Raw genomic sequence first — 9,887 nt, 5'->3', positions numbered from 1 at the left:
AAGTTATTACAAGGTTTTCCAGCTAAGGAAATGCTGTCTGATTTTCAGTTCTACAAGGGGTGAGTGAGAAGCATAGTGGGCTTAGTCTGCTTTATCAAAACTAAGAAGGGGCCCTGGCTGGTGTGGCTCAGTGGATTGAGCGCTGGCCTGCGAACCAAAGGGCCGCGGGTTCAATTCCCAGTCAGGTCACGTGCCTGGGCTGCGGGCCGGGTCCCCAGTGTGGGGCACGCAAGAAGCAACCACATGCTGATGTTTCTCTCCCTCTCTTTTTCTTTCCCTTCCTCTGTCTAAAAATAAAATAATTTTTAAAAACCCAAGAAGGGAAGGAGCTACACATGCATTTCTGTGTTCCCCGCATCCTGACAAGTTTCAGGTGCTGTGTGTGCTGGGCGGCCCTGAGCTTGTGCTTCCGGGTCCCAGCCAGGTTGCCAGGGTATGATTGTGGGCAAATACCTCAACCTCTCCACCTGTAACAGGACACAGTTCTCCTGCCCAGCTGTTCCATGAGCCAAATCTATAACCAAAGTAACCGAGAAGCAGAGGCCTGACCATTTTAAGAGCTATTTCCCCAGCTCCTCCCCACCCCCAGCAGCAAAAGGGAAATTTCCAGATAATCAATGAACCTGTACACTTTCTCCTGAGTGTGTTACTCCAAGACACTTAGTAAAAATCAATTGAACATCAAATAGCTTTTAAGACTTTGTTGACAGACAGGAAGAAAAAAAATATATATATTATTAAGGTAGACAAACGTCAGGAAAAAGAGAGAACAGTGGTGGTGGTGGCCGTGGCTGTGGCAGTCCCTCCAGGGAGCGAGGGACTCGTCCTTGGGCCAGGGAGCGAGGGACTCGTCCTTGGACTGCCTTCCTCCCCTGAGCCTCCCAGCTGGAGGATGAGCTCACGTGTTTGAGGCACACACCACACAGTATCAGCAATTAGCAGCACCCCCACCCATGCCTTTGGCAGGAGGAGAAGCTCAGGAAATGTTTTTAAATAAACTAAGTGCCCTATGTTACCTACAGTGTCTTAGGGCTTTCTACAAACCCATGTAATTCACAGGACAGTCTTATGCGGCAGCCGTTACTGTTGACCCATTTCACAGATGAGAGAGCCGAGGCCGGGGCGCCTCCTAGCCAGCTTGGGATTGCACAACTAGTGGTCATGTTGCCACCCCATCCAGGTCGTCTTTCTCCTACAGCCCTTGGCTGCTGCCTTGGGCACTGTGGGCCGGGAAATTGTGTTGTAGGATTTCTCATTCTCGCAACCTCTGATGACAATGGTGATTCCAGCGAAGGCGCCAGCGCGGTCCCTTCTGTCTCTTCTGTCTCCCCTGGGCGTCCTGCTTCCTGACCCCATGATATCTGGTTCCCACTTGACGGCAGGCTCTGGTGGCCTCCAGAGGGAGGTGTGTCCCATACCCGCTTCCAGGCCACTCACAAGGGCTCTGAAGCCAAACCCGATACAAACCCATGGTGTGGGAATCTGGGACTGTGAACAGGGGCCGAGAGAGGCAGCCTTGCCATCCAGACATCAGAAGGGATTTCCGGAAGGATGATAAGACAAGGGGGTGAGCGACGAGGAAGGGGGCACGCGAAGGGGTGGGACCAGGATGGGTTTGAACGGTTGCTCCCTGCCCGCTCCAACAAGGCAAATGACCGGTTTCTGCTGTGCCCTGTGAATGATTACCCAGGTGACAATGGCCCTCACACTGGGTTTGAAACTGGGAGGCCTCTCTGGAGGTCTTGACAGGCATGGCTCCGTGAACAGGTGGCTCAGAGCTGTGGCCTGACTGCAGAAGTCCTGCAGTGAGGCTGGCTGGGAGTGGGGAAGGCAGGCTTGTGGGTGGGCTGGGAGGGAGACCTGATCTCTCCTATATTCCAGCCCACGGTGGGCCCCTGGGGACAGTTAACAGGCATGTCCTGAGGGCTCGGAGACAGCGGTCCTCACCCACAAGCAAGGCCAGGCCCTGAAGTGAATGGGTACAGGCATTGTGAAGGCTAATCTACTTAGTAAATATTTATGGAGCGTCCACTGTTGCAAAGCACAGCGTCGGGCTGTGCTGGGTGGGAGACAGTCCTGACCTCCAGGAGCTACACAGGGAAGAGGGGCCTGGACGGACGGTGGGGCTGTGAAGTCCTGCACATGCTGGACTGTGGTGGCCACTGCGGGGGAGGGGCATCTGGGCTGTGGGGGCTGCACCCTCAGGGTGCTGGGCTCCATCTCTGCCCCTGCCGTTCCGCCACTGGCTCCTATGCAGCTCCATCTTCCTCAGTTCTTGCTGCCTGGGGAGCCCATGTGAGTGGACAGAGGCTTTGGAAGTGCTGGGCAGTGGCACTGGTGGGGGCGGTGTGCACTCACCCCTGCCCAGTGGCCCACGTCCCCACAGCCAGGGGACCTCTGCAGGAGGGTCACGAGCGATTCAGAACTTTGTGAAGAAGAGCAAGGCACCTACCTATCCCTGCTCCTGAAGTTCTTCATGTCTTACAGCAGATATGAAGGTTCTGCTACTGTCCGAGTCTGTTACTGTACAGAAACAGAATCTTGTTTGTTTGTTTGTTTTAGGAATAGAAAGACCAGTTTTGCAAACTAGTCTGGGGTTTGGGGATCTGGTGGTGATCACTGAGCACACACCAGAAACAGGCCCCCGGCAAGCCCAGGCCCAGGAGGCTGCAGGCATGTGCCCACAGCAGCTGCACCCCCACACGGACACACCCCACATGGATGCACCCCACGCGGACACACCCCCACATGGACACACCCCCACATGGACACACCCCTACATGGACACACTCCCACATAGATGCACCCCCACATGGATGCACCCTGACATGGACGCACCCCCACATGGAAGCAATCCACGGGGACGCACCCCAACATGGATGCACCCCAACATGGACACACCCCCACATGGAAGCACCCCACATGGGCGCACCCCACATGGACGCACCCTACATGGACACACCCCCACATGGACACACTCCCACATAGATGCACCCCCACATGGATGCACCCCAACATGGAAGCACCCCACATGGACGCACCCCCACATGGACGCACCCCCACATGGATGCACCCTGACATGGACGCACCCCCACATGGATGCACCCTGACATGGACGCACCCCACATGGAAGCAATCCACGTGGACGCACCCCCACATGGATGCACCCTGACATGGACGCACCCCCACATGGATGCACCCTGACATGGACGCACCCCCACATGGAAGCAATCCACGGGGACGCACCCCCACATGGATGCACCCTGACATGGACGCACCCCCACAGTAGGCACACCAGTCTAACTGCACAGCCCCGGGTGTGAGAAAGGACAGCCGGTGGGCACTGGCCTCTGCAGTAACAGCAGTGCAACCCAAGGGAGGTGCGGGGGAGCCTGGGGGTCGTCCCCTGAGCTCCAGCCACTGCAGACATTTCCACCTCAGTCCCCAGCTTCCTGACCGTGGGTCCTGTGGCCCAGCAGTCCAGGGTCTCCCAAATGCGTTGGGGCTGCACACAGCTCCGCGCCTGGTGTCGGGCAGCACTGGCCATGGCAGGGAGCTGAGCTGGGAGGCAGGAGGGGTGAGCCAGTCGGGGGATGGGGAGGGGATCTTCCACACTTTCACTTGCCCGGGGACCAGGGGGGACCTGCAAATTCAGAAATGCTCTCTCTCCCCCGAGTATGAGATAAAGATTTTAGGGGTCCTGGAGTTAAAGAAAAAGAATGCAAAGTTAACCAGCTATCTTTATTTTTAGAATGAGAAGAGAAAATTCTTATTAAATGACAAATTTTAAAAAGCTACCAAATACCACAAACAACAAATGAACATGTATATAAACCAACTGCCTGGCACACCCCTACAAAACTTATTTTACATTTGTTATTTGCTACAGAGAGACTAGAGAGAATGTTTAAAAAGCAGTGTCATGGACTGCTGGGGTGTGGGGGGCCTCTCTTTGCCACCTCCCTCCTCTTCAGGGGTTGCCACCCAGCACTGGAGAATTTGGTTCCATAACGAATGAGGGCAAGACGCAGAGAGATATCTCTGAAATGGGAGAAAAGAGAAGACTTTTCCCTGCTGGCCTCAGGGTTTCACCGTGTCTGCCTTGGACACCTTTACTTTTCCTAGCTGGGCTTTCTCTCATACACTCTCCTTGGGCTCCTGCTCCAACCCGGTGACCCACACCTGTGTGTGTGTGTGTGCTTCTTGCCCTGGGGGGAGCCCTGTTTTATCGTCCGACACGTTTTGTCTTTTCTGCTATCAGAAATGGTTTATAGAGACGCTGCGTGGGGCTTCTTCTCTTTCTAGCTATAAATAGTCTTTCTCCCTAATGCATCCTCTCCGTACTCATCTTCCTAAAGAGCATCCCGATCAAAACACCCCTTGTCTCCAGCTTCTCCTCACAGCGCCCCCTGCCTTCCCCAGAGGCTCCAGCGCACTGGGTCCCATCCACAGCCTCACAGCCTGGCCCTGACCTGCCTTCCCAGGCCTACATCTTATTCTTTTTCAAGGGAAAAGAAAGGATTGCAGACTGGTATGTGCAGACATGGCGAGCCGTGTGCACATACTGAACCAAACAAAGGTGGAGCAAGCACGTTTATTTATTTATTAAAGAGACTTTCGCGCTTTGTATTTTTATTCCTTTTTCAATGTTATATCAGATTCAAGTGTACAGCCCGGAGCTCAGACACTTACACAACCTCTTTCCTGTGCCCTGGGCTCAGACGCCCTCTGCGGGCTTGCTCTCCCCTTCCCAAAGACCTGTCTGGCGGAATCCCGCTCAGATGGCGCCTGCTCCAGGGAGCCTTCCTTGACGTTCCGAGACCGGTGATCCTCTTCGGCTCACCATCCCTTAACGTCCACCCAACTTTGTGTAATAGATTCCTGGCGCTTTTTTCTTGAGGTTGTTGTCTACTTCATCTTCACAGTCACCCCGAGTGTTTGTTGAATGGATGATTCTCATTTTTTGATAACAGAAACCACTGGCGGTTGGAGGGTTTAAGTGATTTGCCCCAAATCACGGAGGGGCGAGTTCAGTCCGACCTGGAACCTACACCTGGGAATGCAGGCTGGCATCGCCCTCTGGGTGGCGCTCAGCGTTTCCAAGAACCAGGTGGGGACTGAGTCAGAGCCTGATTGGCCGGATCAGGGGTGTCACTAGCCCTTGATGTGCTTCACCCTTCGTGGCCAGGAGTGGTGCCAGTTCATGGTCCTCGGGGGAACGGGGCTTGGAGACGGGCCTTTAACCGGATCATCCAGGAGGTCACCAGGAGCCTCACCTTGATGTCAGCAGGGAGGTGAGGCGTGAGAAAGGGCGAGGCGGACGGTTTGGTCCTTCAGACACTCGTCGTTGCTGTCTCCCATTCCGATGGGTTAGCGGGAGGTGTCGGATTGGATGTGCAAAACACGTGTATGTGCAAAACACGCGTAGATATTCTCAACCCTTTACCATAAACATTACATTCACAAAAGCAAAGCAAAGTGTGCGGGAACTCCCCATCCCCCCACCTTGTACCCGTCACCCAGCTACGACAGACGCAGTTTGCAGCGTTCTGGACCCTGTTGGCCGCAAGCCTGAGCGCCCTTTCCGCTTCCCTCCTCCTCCTGTATTTCTCGTAAACTACTAATTTGATCTGAAAACTTGACTTTTGGGGTCAGAAATACTTACTGTACAGGTGGTGGCGTCATTTTCATGAGGAGCTCACAGTGCTGTGGATGCTTTAAAGTGTAACACACTCAACGGTGGACCAGGGTTATCGCACGCACACGAAAGAAGTGCAAACTGACTTAGGTTAAGTCAGACACTGACTGGAAATGGAAGCCGTTTACTCAGGGAGGCGTCTTCATAGAAGTTACTTGATGAATCAGATAACAAAGAAAAGGATGTAAGACAATTGCTCGGGATTGGCCTCCTGAAAGTAAGGAGATCCCGGAACTGGACGCTTGCCTTCCTTCAGCGCCCTGCTGCCCCAGGACGGACGCTGGTGTCGGATGACCTCCGGGACAGCTTCGTGTCCCGCGGGATGGGCGCCTCCCTCGGCGTCAGGCCCGCATTTTCAAGGAACCACACCTGGCTCCTTCCCTCTATAGGGAGAATTTTAAAAGTGGGAGAAGAGCCGCCTGGCTTCAGTACGAGGTAGAAATGATGCTTCTCATCATCGCCTTCGGTGCGGAGGGAGTGGTTGGGTTGAGGAGGAAGGGAGACAGTGTGGGGAGGTGTGTGAGCTGGGACCTGCTGGTGGATGCATTCACCACCCAGGTGGTGTGGAGCTCAGTGGGAGGTACAGGAGCCACCGCTGGGTGAGCAGCTAGTGGCGCCATCTCGGTTGTTGACAACCACGTGCCCTTGAGTGAGTTACTTCCTTGTGTCTTCACTTCTATCTGCAAATTGGGAGACCCTGTTACTCCCCAGCTGGCACCGTGATTTCCTAGAACACTGAGAGGTTTCACTGACCCTTTGCCATCTGCCAGTCTTTTTTCTTTTTTTACCTTTCCTCTGTGTTGGCCTCGCCTCCCCCATGAAAGAAGTCTTTGGAGCTCTGTGCTCAGCACCAGAGTAGACACACAGCCAGGCTAAAGAGGCGTGAGTTCTGCGTGTGAAGTTGTTCAGGAATTCCGGAAGAAAATTGCTGGAGAATTCCACTGCAAGATGGGAAGGCACTAAAAAAATCACAGCCTAGAAAGTCCTGCTGAAAATCCTGTCCGAGTCTTACTCATGCAGAGCGGCCTTCGGTGTTTTAGGATGTGCCAGGCAGTAAAGATAAGCGCTAATCCTCCATCTTCTTGGAAGGTCTTATCGGTCTCATGTTTGGGAAGAGCTGCCTCCCACGAAGACGCCCCTATCGGTGTCCTTACCGTGTACTTTACCAGGCCCGGGGTGTGATGTCAGTTCCCCTGTTCCCTTAGGGAGGAGAAGTGTTTGGTCCTTGAATGAGCACACCCTGGAGTGGGCAGGAATCGTTTGTCCGGGAGTCAGGCGCCAGCCAGGGCCCCTCCCCAGGCCCTCTGCACTTGAGATATAGCTCAGGGAAACTTTCTCATTATCACTGTGACCTCCAGGGCCCCCTTGCTGCCAGTTAATCATTACATGGGCAGGGCTGTATTCCTCTAGTTTTCTGGCCTGTTTTTGCAGCTGGCTGGGTTTATTACTGGACAAGGGGCCTTGGCTGGTGTTTGGATTGCATGCTGATAGGAAGCCAGTAGGCCCCAGCTCAGTTCTCACTGGGTGTGAGAGTCAGGCTCCCCTTGGGAAACTGGGGCATTTTGGTTGTTAGCACTCCTTTCCCCAAGCTGCTGAGAGGCTCGAGCACTGAGCACCCCGAGTCCCCTTCTGGAGAAGCTCTCAAATGAAGCTGGGGCCCAGGAAGCCCAGACCCAGAGCAGAAACCTCACAGTCGAAGAGGCAAAGAGGCACAGCTGTGCTTCTCGGGACTCTGCCCAGCGAGCAGCTGGGCCTGACCATCCTGTTCTGAGATCCACTCTTCCCCCCGGCTTTCCCATCGCCCTCCTCCTGTTAGTCTGCCTGGGAGCTGAGACGGGCCAGAGCCATCTGATGCATGTACTGTAAAAGCAAGTTGACTTTCTTCAGAGATATCTCTTAGCTTTCTTGAAAACCATCAGAAAGTTCTTAGTAACTAAAGAAAGCTGGGGAGTGTTCCAGGGCCATCTGTCAAAATGACTCCCCACGAACTAACCGGGTTTTACGAAGAGCCACTCTGTACCACAGGGTGACTGCTCATCTCTGTCCCCCACTGTGTGCGTCCTCACTCCCTCCCCTAGCTGGCTGCCTCCTGGACCCTGCCCTTCCAGCCAGCCTCTCTATCTAGACCATCGTTTTTATTCTTGGCCTAAAGAATTCTTCCCCTTCTTCCAGCTCTGTCCAGTGCAGTCTGTCCTTGCCTGCCCTCGGCGTGCACACTGCGGTGCTCAGAGCGGGTCTCCATGGTGTCGGTCTACATCGACACCGTCTTTGATCTGAGGTGACTGTGTGTTGTCCTTTGAAGTCAGTTTCCCAAGCCTGGGGCTGGGCTCCCCTCTCCTTTACCTGACTGCAGGTAGCGCAGGGCTCTCGCAAATACAGAGATGTCATGGTGAAAGACACTGAGCTCTGTGGGTCCCCCATGACCACATCTGTTATGATTGGGGTCCATAATTGTACGGCACAAGAGGACAAGGGTGGCTCAGAAGCTACTTCATGCCCCCTCTGTGTGTGTTTTCCCAGCCACTCCCACCACATGCAGTGGCCAGGACGTGGAGCTTGGCTGAGTGCAGGCATCGAACCTCTCCACAGCCTTACGGCCTTCCGTTGAGAATTCTCAAACACACCTCAGCTCTGGTGCTTGCTGTGTAGCAGGCCTGGGAGTGGGGCCTTCCCACGACCTTCTCAGAACCCATTGTGTAGACCCCTGTAGAGAGGGGCAAAAGGAACCATCAGGAGATGCTGAGAGAGAACCCCCGCACCCCAGGGAGCTTCAGGAAATCTGAAGGGACAGGGCAGGATGCAGGGGCATTGCAGCCCAGGAGGCTTCGCAGACCGGACTGCAGTGGGCACCCTGCTAACGTCCGAGAGGAGACAGGAGGAAGGCTGGCGGTCCTGCACGGAGAGGAGCAGCTGTGGGACTCCAGGCCCCGTGAGGTTGAACAGGCACTTCCGGAGTCTGGGCCGCGGCCACTGTAAACAGAGCGGAGGGAGGGATAGTGAGGGAAACATCTTCCTCCAGGTGGGGCTGTGAGAAGGTTTAGACACAGAGTTGACCAGAGACACCCTCCCCCTCTCTGCACCCCCCACTCTGTCCATTGGAGGGGAGCTGAGCAGGTTGAACGCCATTGAGAGGAGCCTGACTGGAACCAGCGTACGGTCCGTTTCCCTAAAGGTGCCTCGGAGTCCCTTCCTTTGGGGCCTGATTCCTGGGCTTTGTGAGACAGGGAGAATCTGTCATTACACACAAAGCCTGCTTCCTCCCTTTTATGGCATAGTTGACAGCATCAGTTTCCTCTGTGGTTTCTTTTATTACCCTCAATTTTTATTAATCCCGTGGCTGCCAGGGATAACAATAAAATAATAACGGAGTGAACTGTTGCTGGGAGGCCCATGTGGGTGAGTTAGATGACAGCTCTCTGCTGCCTGGAGTAAGGGGGCTGCTGAGGACAGGTGCCAGGCTCCTCAACACGTCAGCATGGCCTTGGGGATTGACAGTGATGGTCCACATCCTGTGGCAGGCAGGCCCAGCGCTTCGGGGCAGCAGGAGTCCAGGGAAGGCCCCTCTGTGACCCACAGACTTCACGGTCCAAGGGCTGCCATGCAGATGCAGCTGGTGGGGGGCATGCGTCCCCTGAGAGGCGGGTAGGTCCTCTGTCCTGGGAGAGGATCTGGACACATTCCACTGAGAAGGGGGCACAGCGCCTCTCTACAAGGTTCTCCCTCAGAACCCGCCCGAACCGGTCACTATCCTCGTCTGGGTATGGAATGGTCTTGCCTTTAAATCCTCCCTCTTCCCACTGGCCGAATTGCCGCCCGCCAGTCAGCCACCCTGTGTGGCCCTTCCAAGGGAAGAGAGCAAGCAGCCCCTCCAGGAGACGGGTGGTTCTTCCCCGCAGCTGGAGGCCAAGACGAGTCTTTATTGGTCCGCTGGGGACAGAGAGAGCAGCTGGCCCTCAGCCAGGGGGTCTCAAAGTGGCCTTGACTTTCTCTGTTTTTTCCCACTGCCTGCTCAGTGGATGGGTTTGAATTGAATACAGGACTCACACATCAGAAACATATATCACAGTGGCCCTAAATTTTGACTTTACCTGTGGACAGCTGTCACTAGACATCAGAGGGAAACTCCCATGGGATGCCACACAAGCTGGTTGCTTTTCAGAATGCTGAATTTTAACATGGCCAGGCGGGG

The sequence above is a fragment of the Sturnira hondurensis genome, unplaced genomic scaffold (assembly GCF_014824575.4).
Source record: "Sturnira hondurensis isolate 20B ecotype Veracruz unplaced genomic scaffold, ASM1482457v3 Scaffold0010428, whole genome shotgun sequence".
Lineage (NCBI taxonomy): Eukaryota > Metazoa > Chordata > Mammalia > Chiroptera > Phyllostomidae > Sturnira > Sturnira hondurensis.
This window is presented reverse-complemented; position numbering follows the sequence as displayed.